Genomic DNA, 9,260 nt, shown 5'->3' with positions numbered 1-9,260 from the left:
TCTATATGGAAATGCTTATGGGTTGTCTGGACCTTGCTAAGAACTAAGAGCTTAATCAACCTTTATTTTGATTTCAGGCTTATATGGAGATGATAGCTGAGCGAAGAGAGAGGGTGATGAATGGGGTAGAAGATACATTTGGAATGAGCAAGAATCAATGATTTTGCAGACTCTCTATTTGTATGTAGAACGTAGATGTTGTATTTATGGCTTATCGAATGAAGATGTTAATTTAACATCACTCATCATCATTGCAATTTTTTTTTAGAGTGGACGTGCTTTATCAAATTTGGACATCATTTAGTTCATGACAGGTGAAAAAAAAACGTTTAATAAGAATTAAAGATAATAAAATCATTTTTCTCCATCAACAAGAGAGCTCATAAACCAGAGAGCTGTAGGGATAATGGTGGTTATGGCCACTGATGAGTGATGAAGAAGTAAATACAGGCTTTGACAACTTTTTGCAGCTTCATGGATAAAGTGATTAAAAAAATGAATAGGTACCAAAGTGAGAAAAGTGGACAACTTTTGGGAGCCAAAACCCAAAACATAAAAGCAATATCAGCAGCTTGAAAGTCTCAATAATTTATAACAGATACTTAGAGACCACTGCTAGGTTGTAGAAGCATGAAGCAAGCATTGCCTTGTTTGAATAAAATGAAGCATCAAAGGGTTGATCTGTTGAGGTTTCCATTGTGGATTACCATTCGCTTGTGGCTAAAAGTAGGTTGGATCCAGGATCTTGTCTTTTAATGTTTGTATGCATATTGTTTTCGGTCCTTGTTCAATGGACGTGAGTTTGGTTTTGGTGTTGCGAAGAGAACGGATTGATGAGGTGGTGCTTTATAAACATGTCCATGCTTATTCTTTAAATACATATTAAAAATTAAACTTTAACTTAAATTTAGTGATATAAAGTATTAGAGTTTAAATCTGATCTAAACTCTTAATTAAAACAAATGTGAGGTGATTTAGATTGATGAAAAAGAATTTATGATAATTTGGTATAATAATCACATAAAAAGTAACCGTCTGTGATGGTGTCTATCCTGAAATTTATTTGTACATACCCTATTAAATTTTTTTTATGTTGTTTACTATACGCGCTCGCACTTAAAAAAATATTTTGAATACGCCACTTCTCTTTAGCATATCATTATCATTTTAATTTTTTCACATGCCATGATTATGTTTAAAATATTAATTAATGTGATATACAAATTTTGAAGTTTTTTTTTATATATTTATATGGTGTTGGTGTTACTTATCATTAAGATGCTATAAAATTTTCCTTTTCCCGGATGCCTCTATAGATTGCAGATATTGATGATTGAAAGCGCTTGCATGTTTAAAAAGTTAAGATCAGATTGTGAGAGCTTCACTTTAAGCTAGCATATCAACACCTTCAACTGTGTTAATTTCTATTCCTAGACTTCCCTTTCAATTCCCATTTGAAGATACCTGTGGAGTCTCACAGTATGGTGGGGTTACATGCGCACAGCCACTATTATCATGAGCCCAAAAATCCGATCCACGTTAGGCTAAAGTTTTGAAGCAGAGAACTTGTTTGGTTATTCTAGTGAGGATTATTAAAACATTAAAGAATAGTTGACAGGACCAAAAGTTATATGGCCTTCCCTATTTTATCCAAAGACTTAGGGTTTTATTATTACTTTTTGTGGTCTAAATTGATATGGCCATTAGTTTTAACATTGCGTGGGTCAACTGCATGTTTGCCGCTTGGAAAACAAGGGAAGAAGCAATATCAGGGTGCTCACGTGCCCTCTTCTGGTTCAAGAAAATAAATAAATTTACTGAAGCAGTCACCCAAAGCCAGCTATCACACACTGCTTTTGATGATTACTATAATGGGTTTTCGTCCAAACCAGGGTTCAACATTTCCTTCTATGGATTTACGTGTCGTTCATTCTTGGTGCTATTGAAAATTCAACCCGACATGGTCATGCAGGAATTATTTCAACTTTAACCCTTTATTGTCAATTCCATTTCCATGATTCCAGAAAACGCCAAACAATGAGGCTAAAGAAGAAGAAAAATGAAACCCTTAAGAGATTCGTTGTGGGAATGCGCAGTCGTAGGCGTGCTTTAGGATGCGGACTCCTACATTCGAGAGATTACCTCATTTTCAATTCATATTTTTTAATTAATTATCATTATTCGATCTATTAATGAACTAATCCATATTGAATTTTGTAGAAGTTTACTTTTTAAAAGTATAATACCTTTAGCTACTTGAATTAATTAAAAAATTACAAGATATTAGTAGTAATTTAGAAAATAACAGAAATTAAATCGAAGAGAAGTCAAAACTAGAGAAGATCAAAAAAGTAGATGATGTTTGGTCAAGCAATTTGGTTCATGTAAAAGTGTATGTTCAGTCAAGTCCTTTTGGTTATAGTGGCAACTGATGTAGTACTAATTGTCTAATCCCAAACACCATTTGGATAAGCCCCAACGATGGAGGTAAAATAGTATACTTATCTTCTTAATCAATCCACTAAGGTTTCAAGTTTTCCTCTTCCTTGTAAGTGACATTAGAATTTGATTGACAAGTGGTTTTACTAATTCCAAATCTGATATCAAAGTGCCCACCTCTGCAGCACCAAACCTTATCGTTTGTTTCAAATCTGATGCTGTCTGCCATCTTTTGGTATGCTTTAGGAGTGAGGCATTATATCAAAATAAACACTTTGTTTATGGTTTAACTACATGTGTCCACTATCTATATTTGTCCTCAACTCTGTTGTTTTTGGACTTGTCCATTGCTCATTTTGGGAGCCATAACTAAAATACTACATAACTTTCGGCTCCCTTTGTTCTAGGAACAATTAAATGGATTTTCTCTTTCATCCATTTAATCTATTGACGACAGATATATACGTAACTGCATGAATTCAAAATTTTAGAAAAAAAATTATCTTTATCATTAAGATCACTTTATGGGTTTAATTTTATTTTTTTAAATTAGTGAAAAGAGAGGAATGGTTTTAGTTTGAACTTGGATTTTAGTGTTACCAAAAATTTAAATTATTTACTATTACTCCAATCATTAATTGAGAATTTTAAGTTAAACACTGACATTCTTATGAGTAGGATGGTAAACGGGTACAATTTCGTGAATTCCGCACCGTACTCGTTCCAATTGGGGCGGGCATGAGTATAATTTTAGTTGGTAGTGAGTAGGTGTAGATTTAGAAAGTGATACCCGTTGCGGGTAGTGGGCGGATAATGGGTTTGAGACCTTACCCGCCCCGCATTCGCCCGCCCCACATCCGCCCGCCCAGCTAAATATCCATTAAATTTTGGACCATTATGAATGTAGGTGTAATTTTAGAGACTAATTTATAAATCCTAATATTGTATAAAATATAACTTGTAATTTAATCAAATATTAGGGATAAGTTTATACATAAACTTTTTTCTTTCAAACCTCTCGTTACTGCGCCGATCTTTCAAACCTCTGGTCTCCACTCTCTAGCTTATTTAGGTACGTTTATTTCCTTTTTACTTGAAATTTAATTTTTGTAAGAGTCATTTACGTAGTCATTTCGTTTTAAACTCCTCTGCATTTCGTTTTAAGAGTTTAATTTTTATTTGCTCGTACTGATTTTTAATTATGCCTGAAATTTGAGAATGTTGCGCCAAAGAACAAGAATATTATGTGTTTGCCATTTATTTTTCTAGGCTTTAATTATGTCTTTTATTATGGTATTTTATGAGAATGATGATTGTAATACTCGAGTATCAGATGTCACAAGTATTACCTGAAATTTTAGAATGTTGTGCCAAAGAACTAAAACATTATGTGTTTGTCATTCATGTTTCTAGACTTTAATTATATCTTTTATTATGTTATTTTATGTACTTTAAAATCTATATTAACACTTAACTCAGACAATCCTTGGTTTATTTTATTATGTTTCTTAATGGACGTGTTTGTTTTATGTTTGTTGTTTATGTATAACTTAAGTTTGTTGTCAAGCGGGTCTAGCCGGGTACGTCTTTAGTGGGTAGTGGGTGTGGGGATATATTTGAGAATATACCCGCGTGGACGGGTGTGGATTTGAAAATTTTTACCCATCATGAGTGGTGGACGGGTGGTGGATTGAAAAATATATTAGGTGGGTATGAGGATGAGGGAGAGAGTAAAGGGATCGAGAGAGGGTATCCGCACCCAACCCGCCCTTTTTCCATCTCTACTTATGAGTACGAGTTTAGTTTGGTCTAGAACCTACCTATATTGACAATCAAATATTACATAAGACTCGGCCAGAGCCATGTTAAGAATTGTGGAGTAAGCTAACACAAAAAAAATGGAAAGTTCACTTTATATATAATAATAATTTGGTCTAATAATTCTCGAGGCTCTCAAACTTTTAAAAAATTAAATTAACTTAACTCTTTGATTTTTTCTAGACTCGATTAAGTCTTTAAATCCAGAAATTTGATTTATAGGACCATTTGACCAATGAAAATCATCGTTAACTATTATAATGGTCCATGATTTTAATATGATAATTCATATTTAAACGATGACGTGATAAATACCCTTAATGTTAGGAAAATAAACCGAGTACAAGTAATTTCCCTATAACCAGATTAGTGAGAATGCGAAATAAAAGCGGAAAAATAATACCCGAAAATTGATAACGGAGTTCAGCCAATTGTGCTTACGTCTCCGGGCTGCTGCAGATCTTTTACTAAGAGAGAAAATTTACAGGTGTTTACAAAACACTCACTACTCACAAGAAAGCTCTCTAGTATAGGAAGAAAGAAATGTTTTGGGATGATTTTGAAGCTAAATGGGTAAGGGTATTTATAGTAGAAACTTAGGGACTAATCTTTGAAAATACCCTAAAGTGCAATGACTAAAGTGAATTTACCCATTCCTATTTTCAACAAACATCTACCAAAATTTTACCAAAACTTTGAAAAACATTTTTCAAAGAAACATTTACCAAACTTTGAAAAAACATTTTCCAAAGTTGGTTGCCAAACTTTGAAACTTTTAACAATCTCCCACTTGAAGACTGATTTTAATATGTCTTCACACCTCGATCAATGCAGCAGCATGTCTGGTCTTGTTATTCTAGCATGCCAACTGAAGCTGAACACAACTTCAGTTTGTCCGTAGTCACCGTCTTTGTCAACATGTCTGCCGGATTTTGAGCTCCACTAATCTTTTCAAGTTTCAAAATCCCATCTTCCAGAAGAGACCGGATAAAATGATATCTCAATTGTATGTGCTTTGTCCTGGAATGAAAAGACGGATTCTTTGCTAGATGGATAGCACTTTGACTGTCGCAATACAAGATATTGTTTTCTTGTTTCTTGCCTAACTCTTCCAAGAAACTTTGGAGCCAAACCATCTCCTTGCTGGCTTCCGTAACAGCGACATATTCTGCTTCAGTTGTGGAGAGAGCAACTATCTTCTGTAGTTGAGAAACCCAACTCACTGCAGTTCCTCCTAGAGTATAGACATACCCTGTAGTGCTCCTTCTGATGTCGACATTTCCGGCTAAGTCAGCATCTACATAGTCTGTCAGTATCATATCTCCACCTTTGAAACAAAGTGCTTTGTTTGTGGTACCCCGAAGATATCTGAGGATCCATTTGACTGCTTCCCAGTGTACCTTGCCCGGATTATTCATGTACCTGCTAACAGCTCCCACTGCATGAGCAATATCTGGTCTGGTACAAACCATGGCATACATCAGACTTCCAATTGCTGAGGCATACGGCACCTTCACCATGTGTGCACGTTCTTCCTCCGTCTTTGGTGATTGGTCTTTGGAGAGTCTGAAATGAACACCTAAAGGTGTACTTACTGGTTTAGCATCTTGCATGTTGAACCTGGAGAGTACTTTGTTGATGTACTCAGCCTGTGATAACATCAAAGTCCCCGACTTTGTGTCTCTCTTGATCCTCATCCCAAGAATCTGCTTTGCAGCGCCCAGATCCTTCATAGCAAACTGCTTCGACAATTTTGCTTCAAGTGTATAATCTCTTGCATGTCTGAGCCTGCAACGAGCATGTCATCAACGTACAATAATAAAATAATGAAGCTGTTGTCGAACCTCTTGATGTAGCAACAATGATCTGCTTGGCATCTGATAAAACCACTGCTACTCATGAAGCTATCGAACTTCTTGTACCACTGTCTAGGAGCTTGTTTTAAACCATACAAGCTCTTCTTCAACCTGCATACCAGGTTTTTCTTGTCTGCCTCTATGAAGCCTTCTGGCTGCCTCATATAGATTTCTTCCTCCAAATCACCATGAAGGAAAGCTGTCTTTACATCTAACTGCTCAAGATGTAAATTCTCTGCAGCTACAATTTTCAACACCAGTCTGATTGTAGACAATTTTACGACTGGAGAGAAAATTTCATTGTAGTCAATACCTTCTTTTTGCTGAAAGCCTTTGACAACCAATCTTGCTTTGTAGCGTTTGCTCCCATCGTGCTCTTCTTTGATCCTGTAAATCCACTTGTTGTGGAGCGCTTTCTTGCCTGGTGGTAATTCAGCTAATTCCCATGTCTGATTTGACATAAGCGAGTCCATCTCATCTTTCATGGAAGACTCCCACTTGACTGAATCCTCCACTTGCATTGCTTCATCATAGCACTCTGGTTCACCATTGTCAGTCAGCAACAAGTAGTGTAAAGAAGGAGAATACCGTTGGGTTGGTTTAGGAATTCTGGATGAGCGTCTCAGTTCTGGTGTGCCTGGTTCTTCTTGAACTGCTTCAGGATTGATCTGAACATCATTTCCAGAAATCTCCTCGAACTCAGCAAATTCCTTTGTTTCAGCTTCGGTATTACTTGATTCTGCGGTTGATCTATCTTTGTACATCACATTTTCATTGAAAATGACGTCTCTGCTTCTGATGATCTTCCGATTTTCATAGTCCCAAAACCGGTAACCGAACTCATCACCGCCATAACCAACAAAGGCACATTTGTTGGACTTAGCATCAAGCTTACTTCTTTCAACAGAGTCTATGTGTACATAAGAAATACAACCAAACACTCTTAAGTGTGAAAGGTTTATTTCTTTCTTGCTCCAAACTTCCTCTGGTATTCTGCCATCCAAAGGAACTGAGGGCCCACGGTTGATCAAGTAAGCTGCAGTGTTGATTGCTTCAGCCCATAGAAATTTGGGCAAGCCGGCATGTATCCTCATACTTCTGGCACGTTCATTCAGAGTTCTGTTCATGCGCTCTGCTACACCATTATGTTGCGGTGTCTTGGGAACTGTTGTCTCCATCTTGATCCCATTGTTTGCGCAGAAATCTCTGAATCTACTGTCTCTGTACTCTCCTCCATTGTCAGACCTCAACCGCTTGACTTTCAAACCAGTCTCATTTTCCACCATGGCCTTCCATTTTCTGAAGATATCGAAGACTTCTGATTTCTTCTTCAGAAAATAAACCCACACCTTCCTTGTTGAATCATCGATGAAGGTGACATAATATAGTGAGCCTGCAAGAGATGGAACTGGGGATGGTCCCCATACATCAGTATGAACCAATTCTAACCTTTCTGCCTTGGGTGTCTTGCCAATCTTTGCAAAACTGACTTTCTTTTGTTTGCCAAAGATGCAATCCTCGCATAGTCCGACATCTACATTTTTAGATCCGGCAGCTTCCCTTTTGACAAAAGTGTCTTCATCCCTTTCTCGCTCATATGGCCAAGCCTTTGGTGCCATAGGTTTGATTTTCCATCAGCATCTGCTACTGCAATGATATTCTCTAAATTTGAGGTTACATAGAGAGTACCAGTCTTCTTACCACGAGCAATGACGAGTGCTCCTTTGGTAATCTTCCATTCACAGCCTGAAAAGGTTGTGCTATATCCTTCTCCATCAAGCTGTCCAACAGAAATCAGATTTCTTTTGAGGCCAGGAATATGTCTCACTCCTGTCAGCTTCCAGGTGGTCTGGTTTGGCAACTTTAGTCGGATGTCTCCTTTTCCGACGATCTTTAAGGTTTCATCATCAGCAAGATGAACCTTCCCAAAATCACCACTGACATAGTTCTCCATGATTTCTCGACATGGGGTGGAGTGGAAAGATGCCCCTGAATCCAAGATCCATGATTCAATCGGACTGTTGACGCTTAAAATCATGGCATCACCTGTCTCCTCCGTCATGTTGGCAGATTCCTGTGCGCCGGTATTTTTCTTCGGTGCTCGGCAATCTCTTTTGAAGTGACCCTTTTTGCCGCAATTATAACAGGTAAAATCTTTATTTCCTGTTCTTGATTTGCCCCTTCTAGATTTTGATCTGCCACGATTTGAATTTCTTTCTGAAGTTCTCCCTCTAGACTCCGTGTGTAAGGCTGAGGAGGTTGATGCTTCACCCGATTCTCTTCGTCGAATTTCTTCACTCAATACCAGATCTCGAACATCGTCGAATTTTAATTTGCTGTTTCCCGACGAACTGCTGACTGCTGTAACAGTAGCATTCCAACTGTCTGGTAGAGATGATAAGAGAATTAAAGCTCGAACTTCATCATCGAACTCAATTTCCACTGAACTCAACTGGGTTGTGATTGTGTTGAGTTCATTTAGGTGTTGTGTCACCGATGCCCCTTCCGCCATCCGCAAATTGAATAATCGTCTCATCAAATGAACTTTGTTTGAGGCCGATGGCTTCTCGTACATACTGGAGAGAGCCGCCATAAGACCCGCCGTGGTCTTTTCCTTTGCTATGTTAAAAGCAACATTGCGGGATAACGTCAGTCGGATAACTCCGAGGGCTTGTCTGTCGAGAAGAGCCCAATCTTCATCCTTCATGCCCTCTGGTTGCTTTCCTGAGAGAGGTTGATATAGATTTTTCTGGTACAAAAAATCTTCAATCTGCATCTTCCAAAAGCCAAAGTCCGCACCATCAAACTTTTCAATTTTCACCTTCCCTTCGTCTGCAGCCATCGCTCCCACTCGAATCTGGCTTCGTTTGGATCGTTTCTGACAATTCTTGCGAATCACCGTGTATTAGAACACCACCGTCGACAAACTCGTATCGCCGACCGAATTTCACTATTCACGAAATTCACTATTCACGTGAATAGTAATGAATAGTAACCTCGCAGAAAATTTGACAAAATTCACAACCAAAAGCTCTGATACCAGTTGTTAGGAAAATAAACCGAGTACAAGTAATTTCCCTATAACCAGATTAGTGAGAATGCGAAATAAAAGCGGAAAAATAATACCCGAAAATTGATAACGGAGTT

The sequence above is a fragment of the Hibiscus syriacus genome, unplaced genomic scaffold, assembly GCF_006381635.1.
Source record: "Hibiscus syriacus cultivar Baekdansim isolate YM2019G1 unplaced genomic scaffold, ASM638163v2 tig00111691_pilon, whole genome shotgun sequence".
Lineage (NCBI taxonomy): Eukaryota > Viridiplantae > Streptophyta > Magnoliopsida > Malvales > Malvaceae > Hibiscus > Hibiscus syriacus.
This window is presented reverse-complemented; position numbering follows the sequence as displayed.